This window comes from Triticum urartu, chromosome 4A (assembly GCF_056163025.1).
Source record: "Triticum urartu cultivar PI428250 chromosome 4A, HENAU_Tu73, whole genome shotgun sequence".
NCBI lineage: Eukaryota > Viridiplantae > Streptophyta > Magnoliopsida > Poales > Poaceae > Triticum > Triticum urartu.
In genome coordinates, this window is record NC_141876.1 from 517,540,667 (window position 1) to 517,552,242 (window position 11,576).

Consider the following 11,576-nt stretch of genomic DNA (forward strand, 5'->3'; position numbering starts at 1 on the left):
CGGGTCATGCCTGCCCCGTACGGCGCACTGTGCCAGGCGTGCTCCGGGATTCGGGGGGGGCAGGCTTTCCTGTAGCCACGTCCCGTCGCACCGCCGTTAGGTGGGCGCAAACTTTTGTGGGTACGGTCTGGACCGCTTTATGGGGAGCCGGCTTCTCGGAGTCGGCCTTCTCATGGCCGGCTTCTTGGAGTCGGCCTTCTCATGAGGGCTAAAGTCGGACCGCCTTCCGAGAGCCGGCCTGGGTGGCAGCCGGCAAGGGGAAGGCGGCCCCATGTCTTTGATTCTTGAGAGCCGGGCGGGCTCGTAACTTTTTTCAGAAGGGCCAGGGGAAGCCGGCTAGGCTACCCATGGCTATTTACTCCGACAGTAGTCCCCGAAGCTGATCGAGCTCCGAGGCGAGCAGGGGGACGAGAAGCTTGGTCAGCTTCCCATCCTGAAGAGCCGGCTTTGCGGGCGTATGCCGACTTCAGTGAGCCCCGCGTCTTATAGGCGGGAGGAGGGGGGACCTGCGTGTTGACCACGGGCCCTCCTGCGGCCACGTGGCAGCGAGATCCTGCGAGCGCACGCGCGCGACGGGACGCTGCCGCAGGCCCGGGCCCGCCACTCGCGAGCCTTGGTCCGGGCTCGGATCTTCCGTGGCCCACAGGGGCCGCTCGCCTTCTTGAGGCAGTTTTGTTTCGCCGTTAAGGCTCAATAATCGCGGGACGTGGGGAGTGGGCACGATCGATCCCCACGCTTCCCCACGCCGCGCCTCCTCGGCTCCGCCACGTGAGCCTATAAGTAGGGGGAGGAGGGAGAGCGACAGAGGTTCGCACGCTCTCTCTCGCTCCGCCCCTCCTAATCCTTGCTTCTTCTTCTTGTTGCCACCGCAACCTCCCGTCTCAGCGCCGCCGCGTCTCCACATCGCCTCGCTCCCATGGCGTTGTCAAGCTCGTGGGACGGCTCCAACGTTCATGACGACCATGTGGAGTTCCTCCGCCAGACTCGGCGCCTGCCCGGCGCCGACCTCGTGCAGGTCCACCTAGCGCCGACGACGGAGATCTCGTCGGCGCCGGAGGAGGGTGAGCGGGTCGTCTTCCGCTCGCACTGCCTGCGCGGCTTCGGCCTTCCGGCGAGCGGATTTCTGCGCTCCTTCCTCGGCTTCTACAACCTCCAGCCGCATCACCTCACGCCCAATGCGGTGATGCTGCTGTCGGCCTTCGTCTCCCTCTGCGAAGGCTTCTTGGGGCTGCTCCCCACGCTGGAGCTCTGGGGAGAGTTCTTCCAGAGCAAACTCGGCACCGTCGTCGCCGGCATGCCCGCCCCTTGTGGGGCCTTCATCGCCATGAGGAGGGCGAGCGAGAACAATCCGTTCCCGTCCATCCCCCTAATCCAGTCGGTGAAGGTCTGGCAAAAATCATACTTCTACGTGAAGAACGTCGCCGAGCAAGGAGACTACATCAACCTTCCGGCTGGGAGGCAGCCCTCGTGGAGTTTCCCGTCCCGGTCACTGTCTCCGGCCGGGAACGCCGCCATCTCCCGGCTTCGGGTGATGATTCAGTCGGAAGGCCTGCGCGGGGCCGACTTGGTGGCCGCCTTCGTGGAGCGCCGGATTCTCCCTCTCCAAAGCCGGCCCCATATGATGTGTCAGATGAGCGGCCGCTTCGACCCAAGCCGGCTGAGCACATGGGAAATGCCCCACGCGGAGGTGGCGCTCATGGTTAATTACATCGCCAACTGCAAGCTCGCCGGGGACTGGAAATACGGCAAGGCGCCGTATTCTCGCGCAATCCTTCGCCCGTGGTAAGTTTCTCTCTTTATCTTCTTTTTGTCGTCAGCCGGCTTCATGACGGCCGGCCTCTGACCAGTCGGTTCTTTTGAGCAGAACCCTCTTCTTGCGCCGCCGGCTGGGGCGGCAGGGATTGAACGCCAGTACGCCCCCGACCACACGGTGGATGACGTTGACGACCCGGACTTGGGGGCGGCCGCCATCGAAGACGCCGTCGTGGGGGATAGTGCCGAGCCCGGAGGCTCAAGGTTTACCGCGAGCTTCGAGGACGGGCCGAACGATTTCGAAGCCGAAGTCGCCCCGCGGCGCCAGCCGGCGGCCGACCATCAAGGCGCGGGCTCGTCTGTCACGCCGGCTGCTGGCGGTGCGCAGAAGCGCCGGGCCGCTTTAGGCCTCTTCGGCAGTCGGCCGAAGAAGTCCAAGCCCTCCACCGCGGCGACAAAACGAGACGAGGCGGCCACGAAGGCGCCCCGCTTCCGCAAGGCGGTGAAACAGCCTCCGGCGGTCTCAGCGTAAGTCTTCGACTGCCTTGCTGCATGCTCGCCATCATTCTCTTTCTCTCCAAATACTCTTCTTAACTTTTTCTCGCTTGCTGGACAGGGCGCCACTTTCCCTTGAGCGGGGTCCGGGCGGCTCCGTCGTGGGGCCGGCTGGAGGGTCTTCGAGCTCCCGCCGCATGGACCCCCGCGCCGATCTCAGGGAGGCCACAGAGCGGAACGCCCGCGAAGCGCGGGAGGAGCGCGAGGCGGCGGAGAAGGCGGCCGCCCAGGCGGCGAGGGAGCAGGCTGACGCGGCAGCCAAGGCCCAGACGGAGGCGGCTACCGCGGAGACGGAGGCGGAAAGCTCGCGCAACCAGCCTCCGCTGCTCGCCATTCCTCTCCGAGCCGTAGCCCCCGACACCCCGTTGCCCTTGGCGGAGGAGATTGTCCAAGACCCGCCGCTGTTGGAGAGGGGGGAGGATCCCGTGGCCTTGGTGGGGAGAGCGCCGCCAGCAGCGCCAACTGGAGCGGGCCAAGGCGGTCAATCATTAGCGGCGCTAGAGGGGCCGGCCGGAGGTGAGCCGGAGAACAGAGCCGGCCTCGAGGTGCAGCCGGCGACGGGCCGGCGCGCAGGGGGAGGCACCGCTCCGCCGGAGTTGCACCGAGCCGCGGGCACAGGCCAGTCGGCGGAAGATCTGGAGGCGGCCAGCACTGCCACGTCCGAGTGGACTCCCAACGAGGGAACTGGCGAGTTGAATGTGGCGGCTCAAGGGGTCCGGAGCCGGCTGCAAGCTCACGCCGCCCTGCTGCAACAGTTCACCCAGGAGTTCTTGTCAATGCGAGCCACTATCCGGGTGAGTCCTTCGTTCTTGGCTGCTTTGCTTTCTTAATTTCTTCCGTGGGGGCGCGTCAGCGCACCCACTGGGTGTAGTCCCCGAGATTCGGGCCGACTGCTGCGCAGTCGGGTCGGATCTTTCTCGACGGCTATCTTACTTTGCTTTTTTCTGAACTTTCAGGAATACCACAACCTTCGTGCTGCCGCCTTCAACTCCCAGGCTCGGGAGTTGAGCCGGCGGACCGACGACCTGGCCGACAGCCGAAGTAAGCACTTGGTTTTGTCTGTCTCCTGTGGGGGCGCGTCAGCGCACCCACTGGGTGTAGTCCCCGAGATTCGGGCCGACTGCTGCGCAGTCGGGTCGGATCTTTCTTGACGACTCTTGTGTTATTGGTTTTTCTTTTTCTTTGTCTACAGGGGCCAACGCCGACTTGAGGAAGGAGCTCGGTGAAGCAAAGGCCGCCCTCCATACCAAGGAGGCCGAGTGCGCCGCCTTAGTCCAGGAATGGGATCGCCTAGCCAAGAAGCTGGCCAACCAAGAGGAGAGCCACAAAGCGGCCCTGCAGGCGGCGCAGGAAAGCGAAGCCGCCTTGATGGCGGAGTATGAGATCGTGGCGGCGAGCTGGTCTGGGACCCGGCGAGCCCTGGACGAGGGCTTCGGCCGGATCGAGGATTTGATCGATGGTAAGCTGCCTTCCTCGGCCCTCCCCTGCCCCTTGCCACCTGGGTTTTTGGCTTATCTTGAGCTGCTGCTCGTTTTTTGGTGCAGACTACTTCCCCGGCTACTCCGCCTTCGCCACCCAAAGCATTGAGGCCCATCGCGAGGCGCGTCGACAGGCGGGAGCCAACATCGCGCCGGATGCGAACCGGACACTTGAGGAGCAGCTCCTGGCTATCTAGGCGCGGTTGCAGCCGGCTCATCGGATGCTTCGCCGGCTCCAACGTGCCGGGGCGCAAGTGTTGGCCGCCCTCTGGCCCGGCGAGACGATCCCCCACACCCCAAGCCGAACTGCCGACTAGCTGGAGGTCGCAGTTGGTCGCTTTGAGGCTTGGAAGGCGTCGGCGGCCCGCCTCGGAGCCGGGCGGGCGTTGGAGTTCATTCGGGCTTGGTACCCAGGGCTGAACCTGGACCAGCTGCGCACTTGGCGGATGGAAGCCGACGCGGAGCTGGAGGAGGTGAGGCCGGCTATCGCCCAGCGAGCTTCGACGATCGCCGAGTGTACCGACATCAGCGTTTTCGCACCCGAAATCGATGATGACGGTGTTGCTCAGCCGGAGGAGTGGTTCGGGCTGAACCCGGCGGTGGGCGAGGACTCGGCGGAGGAGATTGCCTCCAGCGATGAAGGCGAGGATGACGAAGAGGAGGACGGCGAAGACGTCGAGCCGGCTCGTGGAACAACCGGCCGACCTCAGGACGACCGCGCCTCCAGCAACGAGGCGCGTGGAAGCGCGCCCTCTGCAGGAGGCGGCGACAAAGCCGAAGTTCGCCAGCCGGCCGCTCCTTCAGCCGGCACGACCGTCTCCGCCAACCAGTGTGGCTCGTCGGCCACTCCGCCAGCTTGACCTTCCGTCTTTATCTTTCCTGCCTTGTTGTCTTTGAACAATCTTTGTTAAGTTTTCGCAGTTCCACCCACTGGGGGTGTATCCAAACTATGTTGAATGCTGGCCTCTCGGAGGTCTTTTTATGTAAATATTATCATGTGCATGTTTGGTTTCCATTCGCGTATGCTTTTTTATCCTTAGCCTTTTTCCTTTGCCGCCTTCCCTCTTTGGGGAGGCAAGTACTTGAGCTTTCTTGGATTGAAGTGAAGTGAATGGAAACCGGCCGGCCGGCTACTCTGGTAGCCAGTCGGCGGTGTGAGAAAAACCGGCTTTTGTTATATTAGTCCGTTAGTCCCTAGCCGTTTTTCGTGTGGGTGCCCGTTCCTGCCTTTAACTCTTGCCAGCCGGACAGCCGGTTCTTCGAACTGCGACTTTTGGCAAGAGAAGGCTTGGGAGCAGGCACACTACTTGTCTGACTGCGGGTAGGACTTCTAAAATAACTCCAGTCGGTGAGTCCCCGAGCCGACTAGTCGAACTCGGTGCCGGACGGAATAAGTAAATGACACGTCAAGGTCATAAGCATGATACTGTTCATTCATAAATAAGGGATGGCAGTCCCCGAGCCCTCCTCGGCGAGCCTATTGTCTTGTACTTAATACAAAAGTTAGCACGGTACATACTGCATTTCAACTGTAAAATCTTCGGAGGAGGCTGGCGTTCCATGGTCGTTCCGACTCCTTGCCGGAGTCGTCTCTCTTGCGCGCCTTCGGCTTCTGTGCGTCGATCAGGTAGTAGGAGTCGTTGCCTAGAGCTCTGCTGATGACGAAGGGGCCTTCCCAAGGGGCTGAGAGCTTGTGCTGGCCGGCTGTTCGCTGGATCAGCCGGAGCACAAGATCGCCCTCTTGGAAGGATCTTGGCCTGACCTTCCGGCTGTGGTAGCGGCGCAGACCCTGCTGGTAGATGGCAGACCGGCTGAGGGCTAACCGCCGGCTTTCTTCCAACAGGTCGACGCCGTCTTCTCGTGCTTCCTTGGCCTCCGCTTCCGTGTACATGGTTACTCGAGGCGAGTCGAACTCGATGTCAGTTGGGATGACCGCCTTGGCACCATACACAAGGAAGAAAGGGGTGAAGCCGGTTGACTTGTTTGGTGTAGTGCGTAGACTCCAGAGGACAGCCGACAGCTCATCAAGCCAACAGCCGGCTGAGCGCTCCAGAGGTACGACCAGTCGAGGCTTGATACCGGAGAGGATGAGGCCGTTGGCTCGCTCGACCTGGCCGTTTGACTGCGGGTGGGCGACGGATGCTAAGTCCAGCCGGATACCTTGGGCTGCGCAGAAACGTGCCAAGGCTCCTTTGGCAAAATTCGTGCCATTGTCGGTGATGATGCTGTGCGGCACACCGTACCGAGTTGTTATGTCTGCGATGAATGTCACAGCAGTCGGCCCATTCAGCTTCTTGATCGGCTTTGCTTCAATCCACTTGGTGAATTTGTCCACTGCGACGAGCAAATGCGTCATGCCGCCGCGCGCCGTCTTGAATGGGCCCACCATGTCCAGTCCCCAAACGGCAAAGGGCCAAGTGAGGGGAATGGTCTTGAGTGCCGAAGTCGGCATGTGTTGCTTGGAGCTGAAGAGTTGGCATCCCTTGCAATATTTGACTAATTCTTTGGCGTCATCCAAAGCAGTCGGCCAGAAGAAACCATGGCGGAAGGCTTTGGCGACAAGTGATCTTGAGGCCGCATGGTGGCCGCATTCTCCTTGGTGAATGTCTGTGAGGATTGCAATGCCCTTCTCTTGCTCGACGCACCGTTGGAGGATTCCAGTGACACTGTGCTTGAGTAGTTCTCTGTTGATGATTGTGTACGCTCCGGCTCAACGCTGGACTTGTCTTGCTTCTGTTTCGTCAGCCGGCAGGTCTTGGTTTACTAGGAAATTGAGGATGGACTGAGCCCATGACGGAGCCGCGACTTCTCCTACTACCAATGTGGCTATTGCTACCAGGGTGGGCGGGCTGGGCGGTGAGGTGCTGGAGTCGGCCTCCGGCTGTAGTGCTGGTGCAGTCCCCGGGCCGGCTACCGCAGTCCCCGAGCCGGTCGTGGCAGTCCCCGAGCCGGCTGCCGAAGTCGCCGGGCCGGCTACGGGGGTCTTGGGGTCGCCTACTCGGTTCTTCGAGCCGGACCCGGCCGCATCGGGGTCAGGCGATACGAAGATGGAATCGTACTCTGGAGACGGCTTGATGGACGGCTTGAGGAGGCGTTGTAGAGTGACGCCGGTCGGAATTGCTTGCCGAGTGGAGCCTATTCGAGCCAGGGCATCGGCTGGCTCGTTGTCGGCTCGTGGTACGTGGAGGAACTCGCATCCTTCAAAGTATCCGCTGAGTTGTTGGACCAGGAAGCGGTAGCTCGCCATATTCGCGTCCTTGGTGTCCCAATCGCCGGATGATTGCTGGACCACCAGGTCCGAGTCGCCATAACATAGGATCCGTCGAATGCCAAGTTCTTTGGCAAGCCGGAGCCCGTGTATGAGCGCCTCGTACTCGGCCACGTTGTTGGAGGCGGCAAAGTGGATCTGTAGCGTGTATCTGAGCTTGTCGCCTTTGGGAGAGGTAAGGACGACGCCGGCTCCCAAGCCGGTGTGCATCTTCGACCCGTCGAAGTGCATGCGCCAATGGGTGGAGTCGGGAGCCGGCGGCAGGTACTGGGTCTCGGCCCAGTCGACGAGGAAGTCGGCCAGTGCTTGGGACTTGATGGCAGTGCGGGGCTGGTAGAAGATCGTGTAGGGGGCCAGGTCGATGGCCCATTTCGCCACCCGGCCGGATGCGTCCCGGCTGCCTATGATCTCGACTAGCGGGGCGGTGCATACGACCGTGACGGGATGCTCTTGAAAGTAGGGCTTCAGCTTCTTGGCGGTGAAGTACACGCCGTAACACATCTTCTGGTAGTGCGGGTAGTTCTGCTTTGAGGCGGACAACACCTCGCTCAAATAATACATCGGCCTCTGGACCGGCTGGGCTCGGCCTTCTTCTGGGCGCTGGACTACGATGACGGTGCTGACCACCCGGCTGGTTGCGGCGATGTAAAGGAGCATGGGCTCTTTCTCAGTCGGCGCCGCGAGGACAGCCGGCGTGGCCAGCATCTTCTTCAGCTCGTGAAAAGCTTGGTCGGCCTGGTCGTTCCACTCGAAGTGAGTGCTCTTCTTCATGAGGCGGTAGAGGGGGAGAGCTTTCTCTCCGAGCCGACTGATCAAGCGGTTCAAGGAGGCCAAACACCCGGTGAACTTATGAATGTCTCGAAGTTTGGAGGGGATCGCCATTCTCTCGATGGCCTTGATCTTCACCGGGTTGCATTCAATGCCGCGTTCGGAGACCAGGAATCCTAGGAGCTGGCCGGCTGGCACTCCGAACACGCATTTCTCGGGGTTAAGCTTGATTTGGAACCGGTGTAGGTTCTCAAACGTTTCCTTGAGGTCTCCCAACAAGGTGTCACGCTTCTCCGTCTTCACCACGATGTCGTCCACATAAACGTGAGCATTTCTGCCGAGTTGCTTGAGGAGGCACTTCTGCATGCAACGCTGAAAGGTGGCACCGGCATTTCTCAAGCCGAATGTCATAGTCAGGTAGCAGAAGGCTCCAAATGGCGTGATGAAGGCGGTCTTCAGGCGGTCATCCGGATCCAGCTTTATCTGGTGATATCCGGAGTAAGCATCCAAGAAACTCAACAGCTCACATCCGGCTGTGGAGTCTATCACTTGGTCAATCCTTGGCAGGGCAAAAGGATCTTTGGGGCAGGCCTTGTTGAGGCTCGTGTAGTCTATACACATGCGCCACTTGTTGTTCTTCTTTAGCACAAGGACCGGGTTGGCGAGCCACTCTGGAAAGAAAACTTCCATGATGAAGCCGGCCGCCAAGAGCCGGGCTATCTCCTCCCCTACAATCCTGCGTTTCTCCTCCGACAGTCGGCGAAGGGGTTGTTTGACTGGCTTTGCATCTTCTCGAACGTGTAGTTTGTGCTTGGCGAATTTCCTCGGAACACCCGGCATGTCCTTGGGGGACCATGCGAAGATGTCCCGATTCTCACGGAGGAAATCGGCGAGCTCGCCTTCCTATTTTCTATTCAGGTTTGCCCCGATGACGGCAAACCTTTCTGGATGCTCGGGGTCAAGAGGTATCTTCTTTGTCTCCTTGGCCGGCTGGAAAGATCCTTGAGTATCATGCTCCTTGGGGTCGGGGGACACGGCCGACTGCTTGCCGGCTATGGCCACGACTCGGTGCAGCATCTTCTTCTCTTCGGCAATCACAAGGGACTCGGCCAGCCAGCTGCTGGCCGCCGCGCACTCGGAGGACTTCTTGTAATCACCGGCTACGGTGATGACGCCTTTGGTGCTTGGTATCTTCATCTTGAGGTATGCATAGTGGGGAACTGCCATGAATTTGGCCAAGGCAGGTCGGCCCAGCAATGCATGGTAAGGGCTCTCTAGGTCCACCACTTCAAACCAGATCGCTTCCCGGCGGAAATGCTCCTTGTCCCCAAAAAGTACATCAATCTTGATTTTGCCAATGGGGGCGCAGGACAGGCCGGGTACGATGCCATGAAACACTGTCCGAGTAGGCGTGAGCTGCTTTGCCTTGATGTTTAGCTTCTCCAGGGTGTCACGATACATGATGTTGATGCTGCTCCCACCGTCTATCAACACACGGGAGAAGCGGGTGGCGCGTCTGTCCGTTGCAATGGTGGCTTCCAGGACCAACGCATAAGAGCCGGGAGACGGCATCACCTCCGGATGGTCGGCCCGGCTCCAGCTGATGGGCTTTTCTGACCAATGCATGTGTCCAGCGGGGTTGGCAGCGACCACGCCAACTTCCTGGCGCTCTTGGCGTTTGCTGTGCCGGTCTTCGGGCTGGCTTGTAAAGACGATGTAGGTTGCTTTCTCATCAGGGAACTCGTCATGCATGGCTCCGACTGCGGGCCGAGCGGCCGGAGGTGGAGGCGGCGCGAGCCCTTCGCCTTTGGAGATTCGGGTGAGCCAATGGCACTTCTGGGTTGTGTGGTTGGACGGCTTCGCGCCACTTTGGAACTTGCAAGGGGCGTCGAGGGTTTGCTCGTAGGAGAAGGCAGGCTGCCAAGCCGGCCTGCCGCCCTTGGGCTTCTTGGGCGCCGGTCGCTCTTCAGGAGGCGCATCTTCGACTGTGGCCACCTGCCGACTGGCGGGAGGCGGCGCGGGGCCCTTGCGCATGTGGTCGTTCGAGTGGGGGAGTCGGCCGGAATCTCCAGCCAGCGTCTTGGGCGCCGGGTTGAGTACCTTTCCGGACGCCTCTACCCGAAGCTCGGTCTTCATCGAGGAGTCGGCGGTGGCGTACTTGTCCGCTATGTCCAGAAGCTCGTCGAGGGTAGCCGGCTCGTCGCAGAGGAGCTTGTGCTTGAGGAGGGTGCCTTCTCGGCATCCGGCTGTGAAGTATTCTATGGCTTGCACCTCGTGCACCCCTTCACAGGAGTTGCGGAGCTCGGCCCAACGCGTGAGGTAATCGCGAGTGGACTCGACGGGGCCTTGTATGCACAAGGAGAGCTGTCTGGGCTTGGGAGCCCGCTTGTAGGTGCTGGTGAAGTTGCGGATGAAGGCTTCTGTGAAATCTAGCCAGCTGTTGACGCTACACGGCTTGAGGCTGTTGAGCCAGGTCCGCGCCGTGCCTTGCAGCATGAGGGGCACGTACTTCATGGCAACACGCCGGTTGCCGTTGGCTAGGCTAACCGCCGTGGAGTAGTCGATCAACCAATCTTCCATTTCACGGAGCCGTTGTACTTGGGCGTGTCTCTTGGGAGCGAGAACCCTTTGGGAAAGGGCTCGTCGTGGATGCGGGGGCCGAAACAAGGCGGGCCGACATCGTCTTCTTCCTCCAACGCCAGGGATCGCGCCAGGCGGTCGATCCGATGGCGGGCATCGTTCTCGCCGATTCCTTCGCGGCGGCCCAGCCGGCCGCTGAGAGTCGGGTGCGCCACTGGCGGCGGGGCGGGATATCTCTCTCCACGGGGCGGAGGCGGGTCGCCACGCCATTCTCGCGTCGATGGAGATCTGGGTCCAGCTGTGGCTGGCAGTCGGCTCCTTCTCGCGTCGCGCACGGGTGTTGCTCGTAGTCGGCATCCGGGATGTCCCGCCGTGTTCTCGGCTCGGTGGTGGGCTTTCCGTGCGGGCGTCGGCTTCGTGTCGCTGCGCGGCTGCGTCAATCAATTGCTGGATGCGCAGGGTCATGTGGGGGAGGTCTTCGGCCTCCAAGCCGTCCAACTCATCTACAGCCGCCTGGGCGGCACGCAAGTTCTCGAGCGGAGTGGCATAGACCGGGCGGTCGACTCCCAGCGTGTCGGCGATGACGGTGCCGCGTTGCTTGACAAGGCCGGCCCGGCTTGGCCCGCCTGGGGCCGGCGTGCCGAAGGCGGCGCGGTCAGCTTCGCGCTGGTAGGCCTCAGTGAGGCGTCTTACGGAAGCCAGCCTCCGGCCCTCTGCGAGGAGGGCGAGGCGGCGTGCCTCCAGTGCTTCGTCGTCGGCATCAGCTGGGAGGGGAGCGGACAAGTCGTGGGCCGCCGTGCGCGAGGCGTCGCGGGCGCTCTCGTCGGCCGGGCCGCCGTGGCCGACAACCATCACTTCGGTGGCGACAGCATCGCAGCCGTCGGCTCGAGGAAGCGGGTCGTTGTAGATCGTGACGTTGGTGGGGAAGGTGTCGTAGGAGGCCGTGTCGGAGTCGACAGGCATCGGGTCGGTGGAGCCGACCGACTCCAGGTCCGCAGCGGGCTCGCTGGAGACATGGAGCTCGTCAGAGATGAGAGTTTATATAGGCCTAGAGGGGGTTTAGAACTAGTAAGGGGTCGAACCCTTTGCATGGGTGCCCCGGGGGTTTATATAGGCCTACCCCCTGGGGGTACAATGGTAATCCGACTGGGCGCGGGGCCCAGCCGTCTGTGACT